Source organism: Ambystoma mexicanum, chromosome 5p (assembly GCF_040938575.1).
Source record: "Ambystoma mexicanum isolate Mex_15411 chromosome 5p, UKY_AmexF1_1, whole genome shotgun sequence".
Classification (NCBI taxonomy): Eukaryota; Metazoa; Chordata; class Amphibia; order Caudata; family Ambystomatidae; genus Ambystoma; species Ambystoma mexicanum.
In genome coordinates this window covers 553,826,428-553,840,467 of record NC_090930.1, presented here as the reverse complement: position 1 = coordinate 553,840,467, position 14,040 = coordinate 553,826,428, and positions in this window count along the sequence as shown.

Sequence of the window (14,040 nt, the reverse complement as noted above, 5' to 3'; positions counted from 1 at the left end):
TGGAATAAGCCCAAGCATCATATTCTACCACTACATCAAGGTTACCTGTGACATAACCTTAGTATGCACCAGTTCAAGAACAGGAATGCTCTATATTAGAGAGTCATGACTTATTCTCCCCTCTACATTACAATTTCACATCAAAGGGCATAGACCGGTTCAAAAAGTATGTACTAATGGGGCCACACATACTTTACATCAGTGCCCGTATTTTCAAAAACACACATCAAACATTCCTTGCAAGCTTCGCAGTGCTCAATTGACAAAAAGCAACCTGCGTTCTTATAACGAAGTAACGCAGAGCAGTGAGGATCGCAGCCCAATGTTACGCGTACATAATGAAAAAAAACCCTACCTATAGTTTGGAGACCCCACCAATAAGAATAATATGACTGCCATCCTCCTCATTCATAAACACTCATTCGCTCCGCGTAACTGGAATCACCGATCCAAATGCACCCGCCATACCTCTATCAAAGCACCTCTTAGAAGACCAGGACCTCGCACGTAGACGTCCAATGACACAACCACATCTACGTCCCGCGTCGTTAGAACCCTTACTCTAAATCAATTGCGTACAATGCCAATATGACACGCAGGAGAGAATATTGAGGAATTGCAAATAACCCTTTGAATGAGCGCGCACAGCAGCCGTTTAACGACAAAAAAGAAAGTAAATGAGAACAAATTGTTATTAATGCAAGCAGCATCTATATAAAGCAGTAACAATAAATACATATAATCGATATAATTGAAACATGGTAATTGGAGCATATTAGTCAGAAGTAGACGTTAGAGGGAAAGAGAGGTGAAAAAATAGCAACATTTTCTCCTCAATGCTGATGCCTTTTTGCTTGCAAAGTTTCTAAGCCAGACACACACTTGCTCAGGGTTATCAGTGAGTTTTATCCCATCAGGCAGAAATAGTTTTAAAACAGCTGACTTTAACAAAGTAGTTTTAAATCCACGTTCTCTGGCCAAGCACTTTGCTTCCATAAATGCCTTCAGTTTAGTTGCCAATTCCTTAGGGAAGTCAGGGTAGATATGAAATTGGTTTTTCCTTTCCAAATTAGAGACTCATGCTTTCTTGCAATATTTAACACATTCTCCTTCATAGAGGTTCTCACAAATTTGACAATTATTTGTCTTGCTTTCCCTTCTTCTTACTTGCCAGCTCTAAACGATACATCCAGGTAATTTAATTGTACATTACTTCCATGTAGACTTCCTTGTAGGACATCAATCACCAGAGCAGACAGACTTGATTCAGATTTCTCAGGGATACCAATCAACCGAATATTATTACTCATGGCCTGTATTTCCAAGTTGATATTTGTCCGTTGCATCCTAGACATATTCTCCTGCAACTCTTGGAATGCTCTGTAACTGCCAGAGGCTTCTCTTTCTAGTCCAGATGTCCTATTTTCTACATCCACCATGCGAGTCTCTAAGCCACTGACTTTCCCAGACAAATCATTCAAAATTGCCTTTACCTCGCTCATATCACTGGCCACCTGCTTCAGTAGCTTAAAGATGTCAGCACAGCTTGGTGTGTCATCCTCAGGGTCTTCATTAATCTGTTTAGGTTTCTTAGAAAGAGGGTTATCCACTGCCTCATTTTTCTTCTTGCTTGACATTTCAGCCAGGTTTCATATGGCTGCTAGGGTGGAGGACAGGAGCTGCTTCCTTAAGCTGCTACTCCTTCAGAAGCCATTCTAAAAACACTAAGCCAAGCGCATAGGCTCACATACAACCCAGACTATTGACCATGGCTGTAGTATGATCTGCTGCAGACTTATGCCACTCTGAGATCCCCCCCAGAACCACCCCCCTCGAGACAGGGGGCATTGCCTTATAAAACTGTTTACAATGGTAGAAGGACTAAATATTTAAAGATACAGTGCTATGGATAGGATATGGCTAATGATCAACTCCCTGCACCATGTTTGGTACAACTGTGAAATAAAACATTACATGGCATAATATCGTTAACTATACTCATACTACCTTATGTCTCCACTAACCACCGGAGGTCCTGCAACCGTTCAGCTACAGTAAATCCAAAAATGTTTGGACTTAACGTGGAGAATTTACCTCTAGTGTCTTGCTGTAGGTATTTGCACTTTGTATTTGTATTTTGTTGAATTTACATAGCTCTTTTGCCAAAGCATAAATCTTCAACTCCAAAGCCAAACCTATAATTCAGCAGTCTGCTAAAAGAGGTGGTACTTCCGTTACTAGCAAATAAAGGGATCTATGTGATCACTGCGCCGCCTGTAATTGCGATAGCTGAAAATGCCGACGCCAGTTAGGCGCGGCGCAGTGATCATATAGATCACTGTGCTCGCTTCCCCCGGCCTGCATTATCCTTCCAAACCCTCCACCCCACTTACCTTTACGGCGGCACACTTCTGTGGGTGCGGCCTGCACCCTGCTATCCCTGCCGTGTCAGCTCCTCCCACTAATGTGGGTTAAAGCTGATGCCGCAGGGTGCTTTTCTTTTTTTTCTTACATGTCCCCACTTAACAAAATGGTAAGCGGGGGACACACCTGCAACCCCTGACTCCTGTTACGCTGCCCAAGTGGAGCGGGGGACACCCCCACAACACTTGCTCTGCTTGGGCGCAGTAAATGTTGCCCTCATTTTGTGTGCCTCCAAAGTCGCAGTGACTGCTGGGGTGCACAAATGTGGGCGACATTTTGGTACGATTCCCAAATAAAACGATGGTTGAAGAATTACTGGCAAACTCGTAATGAGGCCTAGCATTTTTAAGGGAAAGACCAAGATCACGATGTATTTCATTATAATTTGCACCTGCCGCTGACGCAACATAATAGGCTGTCTAGTGGCATTGGAGCTATGGCATGGATGAGGCTATGATGCTCTGTTCGTGGGACAGCTATATGCAGCACCTATGCCATCATATATAGCATGCCAAGGCCGCTCTTGGCCCTGTCATAAATGCACTATACTTAGAACAACCCTGCAGAATTAAAGCCATTGCTTATATGTCCTCCCCCACTTCACATAGAGGCAACTGTAATGTATCCTGTACATGAGAGAGACATATATATGTATCACTATATTTTAACAACCAAAATGTCTGTTTCATTGATGCACGTAGACATAATTCCCTTGCAAAAGGAAGGTGAACAATTCAGATTTGCCTTTGTTTTCTTTGGATTCTTTCAGCTTTACAAGGCAGAGCAGTTCTTTCATCCTTGTAACTCTGTCAGAGATCATTTTATTGACAATATGAACAAGCCTTAAAGGCATGGTCCAGTAAACATGTTTATTGTCCCTACGGGTCGGCTTTTTTTTTCTAAGCCTAAGTGGCTCGATTTTAGAAAACTTTCCTATGGACCTTACCCGAGTTTTCGTCTATTAAACACAAGCAAAAACAGGCACCAGGGAGCCGCCATTTTGTGATAATCCTATCACTTGCCGCATCGCCCTGGCTGACCTGCTTCTGCAGCACTAAATCAAATCCCCCGCCCCTGAGCCTGACATTATCAAAACATTCATATTCCCCGCCTCTCTCCGTGACGTTACTGTGCTGCGTAGGCAAACGCGCCCAGTCGTCTTCTAAGCGACTCCACACAGAACCCGGAAACCAACACAGACCATCTCACAACACAGCGCGCCACAATTCCGAATATGAAACTGTACTTTAAAATCAAACAGCAACACGGTACATTTGGTAAAGTACATTTATTTGACATTAAATGTTTAGAGAATATTCAGCAATTGCCATATGAACTCCGAAAGCCATTTATTTTCTTTTATCTGTATCCACAAATCCGTCTAAGTTAATATTGAGTCACGCGCTGTTCATTTATGGTACCCAGGGTATTGCTTTTCGTTAAAAGAAGCACTTTGGAAGCACGGTGAACCGCAAGCGTGTTCCATCAACTAGTCACTAGTCCACCGTAAAGGTTGATATGTTGCTTCCAGCCACTAATACAGCGTAAGGGCATGTGGGCCCTTGGAGATCATTCCATAATATGGTTAACGTGCTCCGGTTGTTCACACGAAGCTGCAGGTATCTATTGAAGAATCCGTCTGCCGGTGTCTCAAACCGATGACAGTAGCAGAAGGGGAGCAAATACCTGTTATGAAAACAAAAAAATTATAATTAGTCTCGCCAGCTGATCTTCATTAATATTACTCATTTTATTTATTACGGCCGATCAGAAACTATTTGCTTGCAAGGATAGTTCAATGGAGTATGTTCGGCTCTAAAATCAATGCGAAAAGTAACAAAATAAATCGAGGCCAACACACAATGAGAAACGACAGTTAGTCTACATGCGTGTGGAATGATATGATATAAGATATGGCATTTGTAATGCCCCTATACACAAGTGTTTCAAGGCGCAACGAGGCAGGGGGGAACAAGGGCAGACAGACAACATCCTACTAGGCCAGGTGTCTTTCAGATCGCGCAAGGGGAAGGGGAGAGGGGGGTAAAAGTGCTGTACATGGTTAGTAGAATACAAGATAAATAATAGGGCCAGCTGGTGGCAAGTGCAAGATAAATGCCGGGAGAAGGGGCTGAAGGATACAGAGACAGTCCCGTAGTGCAGGTAGGCAGTGCAGGGAAAAGTGGCTGGGCCAAGGACCGAGATCGGTGAGACCAGTAGACCTGCATGCCCATGTGCCCACTACGAACACGTTTTCCTTGCTTTTCCTAGCTCTTCATTCATTCATATATTCATGCATCCATTCATTAATTCTTCATTCCGGTATAAAAGCGTCTAAAGATTTACTCACATTATATTTGAAATTTCCATTGTGTCTCTGCGTAATGCAGTCTGTAAATTGGACTGTGTTCTTGACCACGATTTTTCGTATACTGAACTAAAATGAAACTCGGTCTAGTTTCTGAATTTTCTGCCTTATCGTCTCTTAAGTTATTGCGCACCCCCTTCAAATGAAGTTCTTTCGGCATGGTCCCTGTCTCAAGGTCAAAAAACAATAGACCCTTATACTTCCAGTGCGACTTGTTTGCCTCTTCTGGGCATGAGCTGAAATTCAAAGCCGCTGTCCTTCACATTCTTTATTTGCAACATCCCGTAGTAAAGGCATCTGTGAGAACTTGAAGTTTAGAATCCCTCTATGTAGTGCGCCACAATGTGCAAATGCGAACTGGCTTCTCTCCCAAATGCCACGGCCCGCTTGGTGCGTTCTAAGGCCCCCAATTTTGTTCCCGTTGTCTGCGAGCTTTGCAGCCCAAATGGAGACATTTAATTTTTGGCGGAAGGTCAGGGAAAGTATAAAGTACCACAGGAGTTGAGTTAAAAGTGGGATTTATTGTTTGTTTGTTTGTTTTATTATTTGCAATACGCAAGCCTCCCCTCCGTTAACAGTGCACAACAGTGCGCAGCATTTACATTTACATGAGATGAGACATGAAAAAAATATATACATACACATATATGAGGTGAATAGAGAGAATTCAAAGATGACACCCAGCTTGTTCGCCACCCATGATGGTGAAGGTAGGGGTTAGGGTTACAGGTACACTGTACAATAACATTTATTTACAAAAAGACAATCGTATTGCAATTATTTAAACCGGGATTTGTACTTCACAACCACCTGTGCTTCTGGTGGACATGGCACAGTTGCAATTTTCGGTGGCAATGGATCACTGCTCTGCACAGAAACGTCCAAAATTCCATATCTGTGCTTCTCTAACACAGCAACAATAAGGCCTTTCACAAAGTCGAACTGCATTTCATCATAGACTGGTTTGATCACCCATTGCTTACTTCGTTTTGAAAACACCTTAGTGTAGCGAGGCATCCTTACTTTACCCCTAGTCCTAGATTGTTCATGTCTGACATTGCTGTTATGGGCCAAGACCGCTAGTAGAGTGCGATGTTTCATGCCCCGAAAGCTAAAATGCAAGCGTTTTGGCCTGTACTTTAGGCACATATTGTGGAACACCTCCAAATCTCCTGTGTGACAGAATTCTGTCAGTCCTCTCAAATCTCTTGATAGAGTTTTGTCAAAAACAATCTTCTCAATGGCTTTGTGTGTCGGTGAAGATGGAATCAACCACTTCTTCTTCCTTGCCTCCTCTGGGGACAAAGGGTCATGTTCACATTGGTGAGAATGTAGGTTTTCTGACCAGCGGTGAACGTTGGTACAGTGGTGCATCAGTGACCGCCATTTTTCAAGTAGTATTTCCACTGACCCTTCACAAGTTTTTGAGCTCCACCAAAGATGGTTGGTGATAGACTGGGACCACTGCAAAATACTTTCAAAACCTTTTTTTTTTTTCCTGCAGCCGAGATTTTCTTACTGATTGATTTAGCAAGATGCCATACGTCAAATTGATGATTAATAAGCGGGAACTGCTCTCTCATTGTCTTGGCAATTGAAACGTGTCTGTCCGTGGCTATTAGGTCGATGTGCATTCCCTTTGATTGTAGATATTGCAATGATTTTATAAATCCTAGTTTCTCCATGGCCACTGAGGATGTACATTGTGTTACCTGCACGACCACCGAACTCACAATTTTATTACTATCCATGTCCTGAAAGTGGTACGTGCAGTACTTGGCAGAAAATCCAGGGCTGTCGCACTGTCCATCGCCGGCTAGCCTGAAACATTTCCCTTCGAATGTACTTGCTAGAGACAATTGTTCAATTTTCCAAGCATCACTAATGGCCAGAAACAGATAATCACGTTGGTATATGTAGTACAGCGATTTAGAAATGAAATGGAGTCCCACAAACTGAAAGAAAGCCTCTAACTTTCTAAAACTGGAGCCACTAAAAAGTGATGCAGCTGCACACAGTAGATTGCCTGCTGGCATTTTCCCCAGCATCGCTTGTGCAAACCATGAGAACCTATGATTTAATTGACAGGCGGCATTTATTTTGACGTTACTGCCTTTTATTTGACGAATTACATTAATCAATGGCTTCCCACATACTTTCCCTCTAACTGAATGCCCACATTTCAGCATACTTATAATTTCCATCAAACAACTGTCGAATACAATGTATTTGTTCTCTTTTATTAGACTGTCATCCTGCATCAACGTTGTTTCGGCCTGTGACGTTGCAGAGATTTCAACACATTGGAAAGTAATATCGCTGCTATCAAGTTCTGATGCGTCTATGGATGCTGCGGCTGGTTCATTCTCTGTCATTTCGACATCTGCTACTTCAACATTGATGGGAGAACACAACAATGTCGACATGTTTTTGGGTGGCAATTTTTTTTGCGGGTGTAGATTGTGTGAATTGATCTGCAACTACTTCAGGGCTATCTTCAATACATTCAATATCATCTTCTTGTGGTGGTGCGGTCGCACTGTAGCAATGGTCCAATGCAACTTTGCTGTATTCTCCAAACACAGTTAATTCATGTTCTGGCCATTGGACAGGAGCATCTTGAGCCTGAACACGCCTCGCCTCAATTAATAGTTCCTCCATAGTGTACATGGTCTGGCAAGCAACGTCTCTCATTCACTTCACTCTCTGTGTATGTATAGTTCTGACACCCACAGGTAACTAGAGGAGAGATTGGAAAAGGGATGTTCAGTTTAAACACAAGATAAAGTGTAGTCCAATTGACTGGAAAAAAAGATACAATAGTCCCCAGCACAAACATTTTTTTAAAGTTATGAACTGTTTGTAACTAACATTTTTTTGGGTTTTTTCTTTGCAACTTTTTTGACTCGACCTTCAACATCTGCACACTGTAGCTCCGATTCGTTCCCGCATCTCCTCCCTTCCTCTTGAGCTGCAACGACTATATTTTCTGTATCCGCATAGACATCACGGAATGCGGCTCCATCGTCTCCCTGAAACAAAGTACTTTCATTACTATGTATCAAAATATTGTTAGCATAAAACACATGTGAGAACGAACACACAGGTACATCTCAATAGCCAAACACGATTTAAACATTGTGTGCAACAATCAAACGACAAGTATTCGACCAGTGATGATCTATTTCGATAGAACTGTCAGTATCCATACCTCTGGCTCTGCATGGACTGCCATGAATGGTTGTATTGGAGAGGAGGCATCAGCATCTCCCTGAAACACAGTACTTGCATTAGTATGGTTTTCAATATTGGAAACATAACACACACTTGGGGTCAACGGCACAGGTACATATAAAGAGATAACCACAAATGATGCATTGTCTAAAACAATCAAGGAAAATATAAATATGCAGATTTCATCAACTTATTTATCCGATTCCTTTACATCTGCATCATCAAAATGGGATGTTGTGATTGTAGTGGAAGCTCTGTCGTCTCCCTGAAACACAGTACTTGCATTACTATGGTTTTCAATATCGGAAACATAACACACACTTGGGGTCGAACGCACAGGTACATATAAAGAGATAACCACAATTGATGCATTTTCTAAAAGAATCAAGGAAAATCTAAATATGATCACATTTCATCGAGTTATTTCTCCGATTTATTTACATCTGCATCATCTAAATGGGATGTTGGGATTGTAGTGGAAGCTCCGTCGTCTCCCTGAAACACAGCACTTGCGTTAATAGGGAAGAAAGTATAGCAAATGGAATCATGTTATATGATCACTCTTGATGGAGCTGTCAGTATCCATACCTCGTGCTGTTGAAGAATATCTATGGATGTTGCAAATGTAGTGCGCACTTCCGAAAGCTGTTGCGCCGATTCGTATATGCATGCTCCCGCTTCCACTTCCCCTGGAATTACTTGAATGTCAGGCTCCGCATCAAGTGCAGGGGTTGACGCTCCATCAACTGCCTGAAACATAGTACTTGCATTAGTGAGGAAAACATAACACACACCTGGGGTCGCCTGGGGTCGACAGCACAGGTACATATGAACGGCTAACCACGAATGAAACATTGTGTAGAACAATCAAACGACAAGAATTCCAGCTCTGATGATGACGCTCGATGGAGCTGTCAGTATCCATACCTCCTGCTGGTGAAGAACATCTAGAAATGTTGTAGATGTGGCGGACGCTTCAGCATCTCCCTGAAAGACAGTACGTGCATTAGTATGGATAACACTAATTATAACTGAAAACAAACACCAGTGGACGATAACTAAGGTGTATATCAATTGGAAAGCACTAACCAAACATTCGTAAAATAATAAAACGATAGAATAAAACTATTACTTGACATGCATAAAACAAGTCTGTAGCAGATTAGCCTAGTAAGATTACCTGATACGCGCTAGAAGTGGTTGATAACTACGACCACGTCAAGGATGTAGAATGTTCTTGCTTCAGATTCAAGGGATAGTCAAGAAGTTGTAAAGGTAAATTAATGATTGATAATGAAATGCCAATATTAAAAATAGCCATGTAAGGCGACAGAATACTTGAAAAATGCTCAATACAGCACAATTCCCTGTTCCCATATATATACATTTCATTTGTGGGTTATGAAATCGAAAAAGAATATATTGATAAATGTCATTATTCAAAAAGCTATACACTCATATTAATATCGAAATTATTACAAGGGATAGAACACCTATAATATCAATTAATCCATTTGGCTACCTACACACTACCGCAAGGCCTAAAGCTAAATCCGGACACTTGACTCACCGGTGGCGGAATGTGGATGAATAGAGTGGGAATAGCGTTTTCGAGCAATTTCCGTGTCGTTCGCGGTTTATTCTTCTTTGTTACCCAAGATGTTGTGTACATGTCCAAGGAAAAGTGCCGGCTGCAGATGCTGTATCGATCACCCCTCTTGTCCTGTAAGACTTGTTGGACTCTACTTTCCAGCTCATCCAGTGGATATCCGCAATGTCTGACCCATTCTCCTATTCGATCAACAGTTTTTGGGAATACATGCATTGTAGTGCCTTCAGATTTCGCATGGGTCTTCGTAGGGCAACCGCTAATCGAACAGGCAGGCATTGTTGATAAATCTGAAAAGTAAATATCGACATTATTATACAATCTTCATGAATAAAGATTTGATACAAAAGTAAATGAATCATACAATGATCAATGCAAGGTTTGTTTTGGTCGCCAGAACTATACCAGTTCATTATGTGCGGCTTAATATTTGCATAAGTTGCAGAAATGTATAAATGATGTGACTAAAATCTGAACATGTGACTCGTCTCTTGGATGTTCTGTCTTGCACGAGAAGGAAACATGCTTACATTATAGACTGGACCCCCGAAGGATGCAATTCGATGACAATAGACAAAGATGAAAATAAATAGATCTATTGATAGCATAGCAATGGAAACTCAAGTCAATAGCAATGAGACCAATGAACATAGCATTATTGTGTACTATACTCGCAAATAGATAGAAATTTAAAAATCTGCGAAATATGACTAGGATACATGGCCTTACCTTGACCAACAAACAGTTGGATTCAGCAAGCAGAGCAGTATGTTGCAGGAGAATAGGAGGGTGGCCACAGGTAGCACACTGATGGGTTTGCACTAAGCGGTCACAGAAGTTCACGGATAGCACAACGACGAGCAGATTAGCGTAGATCTCAGTGGTTGCCAGGTAGCACATTCAGGAGTTGACTTGCAAAGCACAAAGATGTTCTCATGAGACATATCAAGTGGTTTATAAAGTATTAGAAACAGGGGTGTGTTTGTGAATGAATGACGTATGTATGTCGTGGTTTTAGGGGGGCGGCCTGCTTGAAAGGGAGGCCTGGCTGGAGACACGGGGTCTGAGGAGGCCATGTGAGCGATGGCCCCTGGGCGTGGGATACCTTTTGAAGTGTACATGCTGTTTGGCACTTTGGCCGTTTGCGCCCGTGATAGCCCACCATGCCAGCGCTCATCCCCGGGTGCGAACCGCCTTTGATAGAGGGGGTGGGATGGAGGGGCCTGGGGCGTGCAGATAAGGCACAGGAAGACTGCTGAATGGAGACACACTTATGTGGATTGCAGGGTGGCGGCCTGCTTCAAGGGGAGGCCTGGCTGGAGACACAGGGTCTGAGGAGGCCATGTGACCGATGGCCCCTTGGCGTGGGATACCTTTTGAAGTGTACATGTAGTTTGGCACCTTGGCCTTTTGCGCCCCTGACAGCGCACATCCACTGGCGCGAACCACCTTTGATAGAGGGTGGGTGGGATGGAGGGGTCTGGGGCGTGCAGATAAGGCACAGGAAGACTGCTGAATGGAGACACACTTATGTGGATTGCAGGGGGGCGGCCTGCTTCAAGGGGAGGCCTGGCTGGAGACACGGGGTCTGAGGAGGCCATGTGACCGATGGCCCCTTGGCGTGGGATACCTTTTGAAGTGTACATGTAGTTTGGCACCTTGGCCTTTCGCGCCCCGGACATCGTGCATCCACTGGCGCAAACCGCCTTTGATAAAGAGTGGGTGGGATGGAGGGGTCTGGGGTGTGCAGATAAGGCACAGGAAGACTGCTGAATGGAGACACACTTATGTGGATTGCAGGGGGGCGGCCTGCTTCAAGGGGAGGCCTGGCTGGAGACACGGGGTCTGAGGAGGCCATGTGACCGATGGCCCCTTGGCGTGGGATACCTTTTGAAGTGTACATGTTGTTTGGCACCTTGGCCGTTCGCGCCCCAGACAGCCCCACATGCCAGCGCTCATCCACGGGTGCGAACTGCCTTTGATAGTATATCGTTGCTTATCAATAACAAATGCCACATACCAGAGATTCTTGTGAGCACAGACCCACACTTCAACCGGTGTATTATAGTGGTCAAGACCCTTAACCTAAGGCATGTATAATCCAATGGTAATTGTTAGTATAGATATATCTGTGACTTTTATAGAGACATAACCTACTGAAAGACTTTGAACAAGTGTTATTTAGTGCATGCATTATCGAGAATATGTTATGTTAGCTTAGATAGATAGTGACCACCCTGCTTCACAGCGACCAGACCTTCACCCATTCGGAGCACAGATGTCCGACGTCCATCCTTGAATGGAGACACACTTGATTCATTTAAAAAATCGAAACAACTGTTGTTAAAATATATGTGGTGTTTTATTTTGTATCTTATTTTCATGACACAAAAATACAAGACTTTAAAGATTATACAGGTCAGGTTGCAGCACAGTGAGAGAAAATCCCCTGTACTGACTGCTGTCATTCGGGAACGTTTCTCTTATGGCATGAATGGCACAGGCGGGTATCACTCTTCGAACGCGGTGTCCAAGCCTCCCGTGGAGCCACCATGTAAAGGAACGATAGGCCACCAGCCTGTACCACCTGTGAAAAGGAATGAAACAAACTGTTTTTAAATGTCCAAGATAAGTTTAATAAACGTTTGTTGTCAATGACAATTCTTGTAACTAATGGCATTCTGCACGGACAAATGCTATCTAGACAATGCACACTATTGAATGACTTTCATGCGTTACTATGATATGAATATATAATTTTGGATATAGTAGAAGAACATGAAATAGGAGTGGCATGACAAGCAGAGTATACTTACTCGTTACTCGGATTATAAGGACGAACAGTTGCGCGAAGTTTGTGCATAAGCACCATCATTATTCTCAACACGGCCCGTGTGAGGCAGGCTGCCCTGAAGTCTGGCAGCTCGGTGATGCATTGCGGTCGTGGCTCGCCTTCCGAAATGTGGGCCAGGCATTCCCGAGTTTTCTCTGCAGCAGCAGTTCTCGTCCTCGGTTGGCATTAGCTCACACCGATTGCATGTGCACCAGGTGGAGACGCCGTCCATGCGACTAGGCCCAGGCACTTCATCTGTTGAATCGTCCTCCCAACTGCCGTCCGAATCCCCATCGTTTTCGCGTGCTTCCCTTTCCAGTAGTTCCTCCTCAGTATACTCGGTATACTCGGGCTCGTACAAGTAGGGCATTATTGTAGCCATTGTGTGGTAAAAAAAGTAAAATAATTTACAGAGATGGTACAGGTGTTCACACGGGCTACAAGCGGCGGAAGTAGCTGACCAGAGCACAGAAACGAGTCACAGAATACTCAAAGTAACACAGAGAGAGGAATGGAATTGAAAAAATGCTGCTGTGTGTTGGGAAACAGTCTGTTTATACTTATTGAGGAAAGAGGCGTCCTGCCATTTCCATGGCGACACGTCATTAGCTGAGACGCAGCGATTGTTGACACAAGACGTGCTTCGGCGTTCGGAAATGGGCGGTACGAGTCTGCTGATGACAGGCTCAGGGGCGGGGGATTTGATTTAGTGCCGCAGAAGCAGGTCAGCCAGGGCGATGCGGCAAGTGATAGGATTATCACAAAATGGCGGCTCCCTGGTGCCTGTTTTCGCTTGCGTTTAATGGACGAAAACTTGGGTAAGGTCCATAGGAAAGTTTTCTAAAATCAAGCCACTTAGGCTTAAAAAAACATGGCCGACCCGTAGGGACAGTAAAAAGTTTACTGGACCATGCCTTTAACAACAGAAAAACCATTAAAGGTAGTTCAGGATAAAAATCATCCCTACTCCCAAAGTTATAATGGAAAGGAATTTAGAAATGGTGCCTTAAATAGATGGTCTTCCTCTGTAACCACAAATTCCAACGGTTCATCCTTAAATCACTTTAAAGGAATTAAGTCTACCCTTAAAACCAAGAATTTACCCAAAAGAACTAACTTTGTTGTTGGGGACTACAAGTCCCATAATCCCATAGGTACTGGGATGAGGAAGAGGGCCAACGAGTCATGCTGTCGTAGTAGTCACGCAATTAAACAGCCCACAACTGAAGGTACCTGAGAAGCATAAAAGGCCCCCTCAGGTACAGGCAATTGGGAGGAACTGGCAATGTAGTGGCTGTAGTGTATGCAATAGTAGCAGAGGGTGAAGGCACAGTGTTGGCAGTACAGGTAAATGTGGGAGAACCAAAGGGACGCCGGGATTTTGATGCAGAAGATTTTACCTGCTTATCCTGTGAGGGTCCTGTTCCCCCAAACTCTGGTGTGTAGAGGGTGTGCAGCGGAAGGCATGCAGGAAGGCTGTCTTTCCCCATGTGAGTCTAACTGCAGAGATTGCGCAGCAAGGAGCATGTCGTAGACCGTGGTGAGCAGCTGCCATGAAGCCATGGGTCTCAG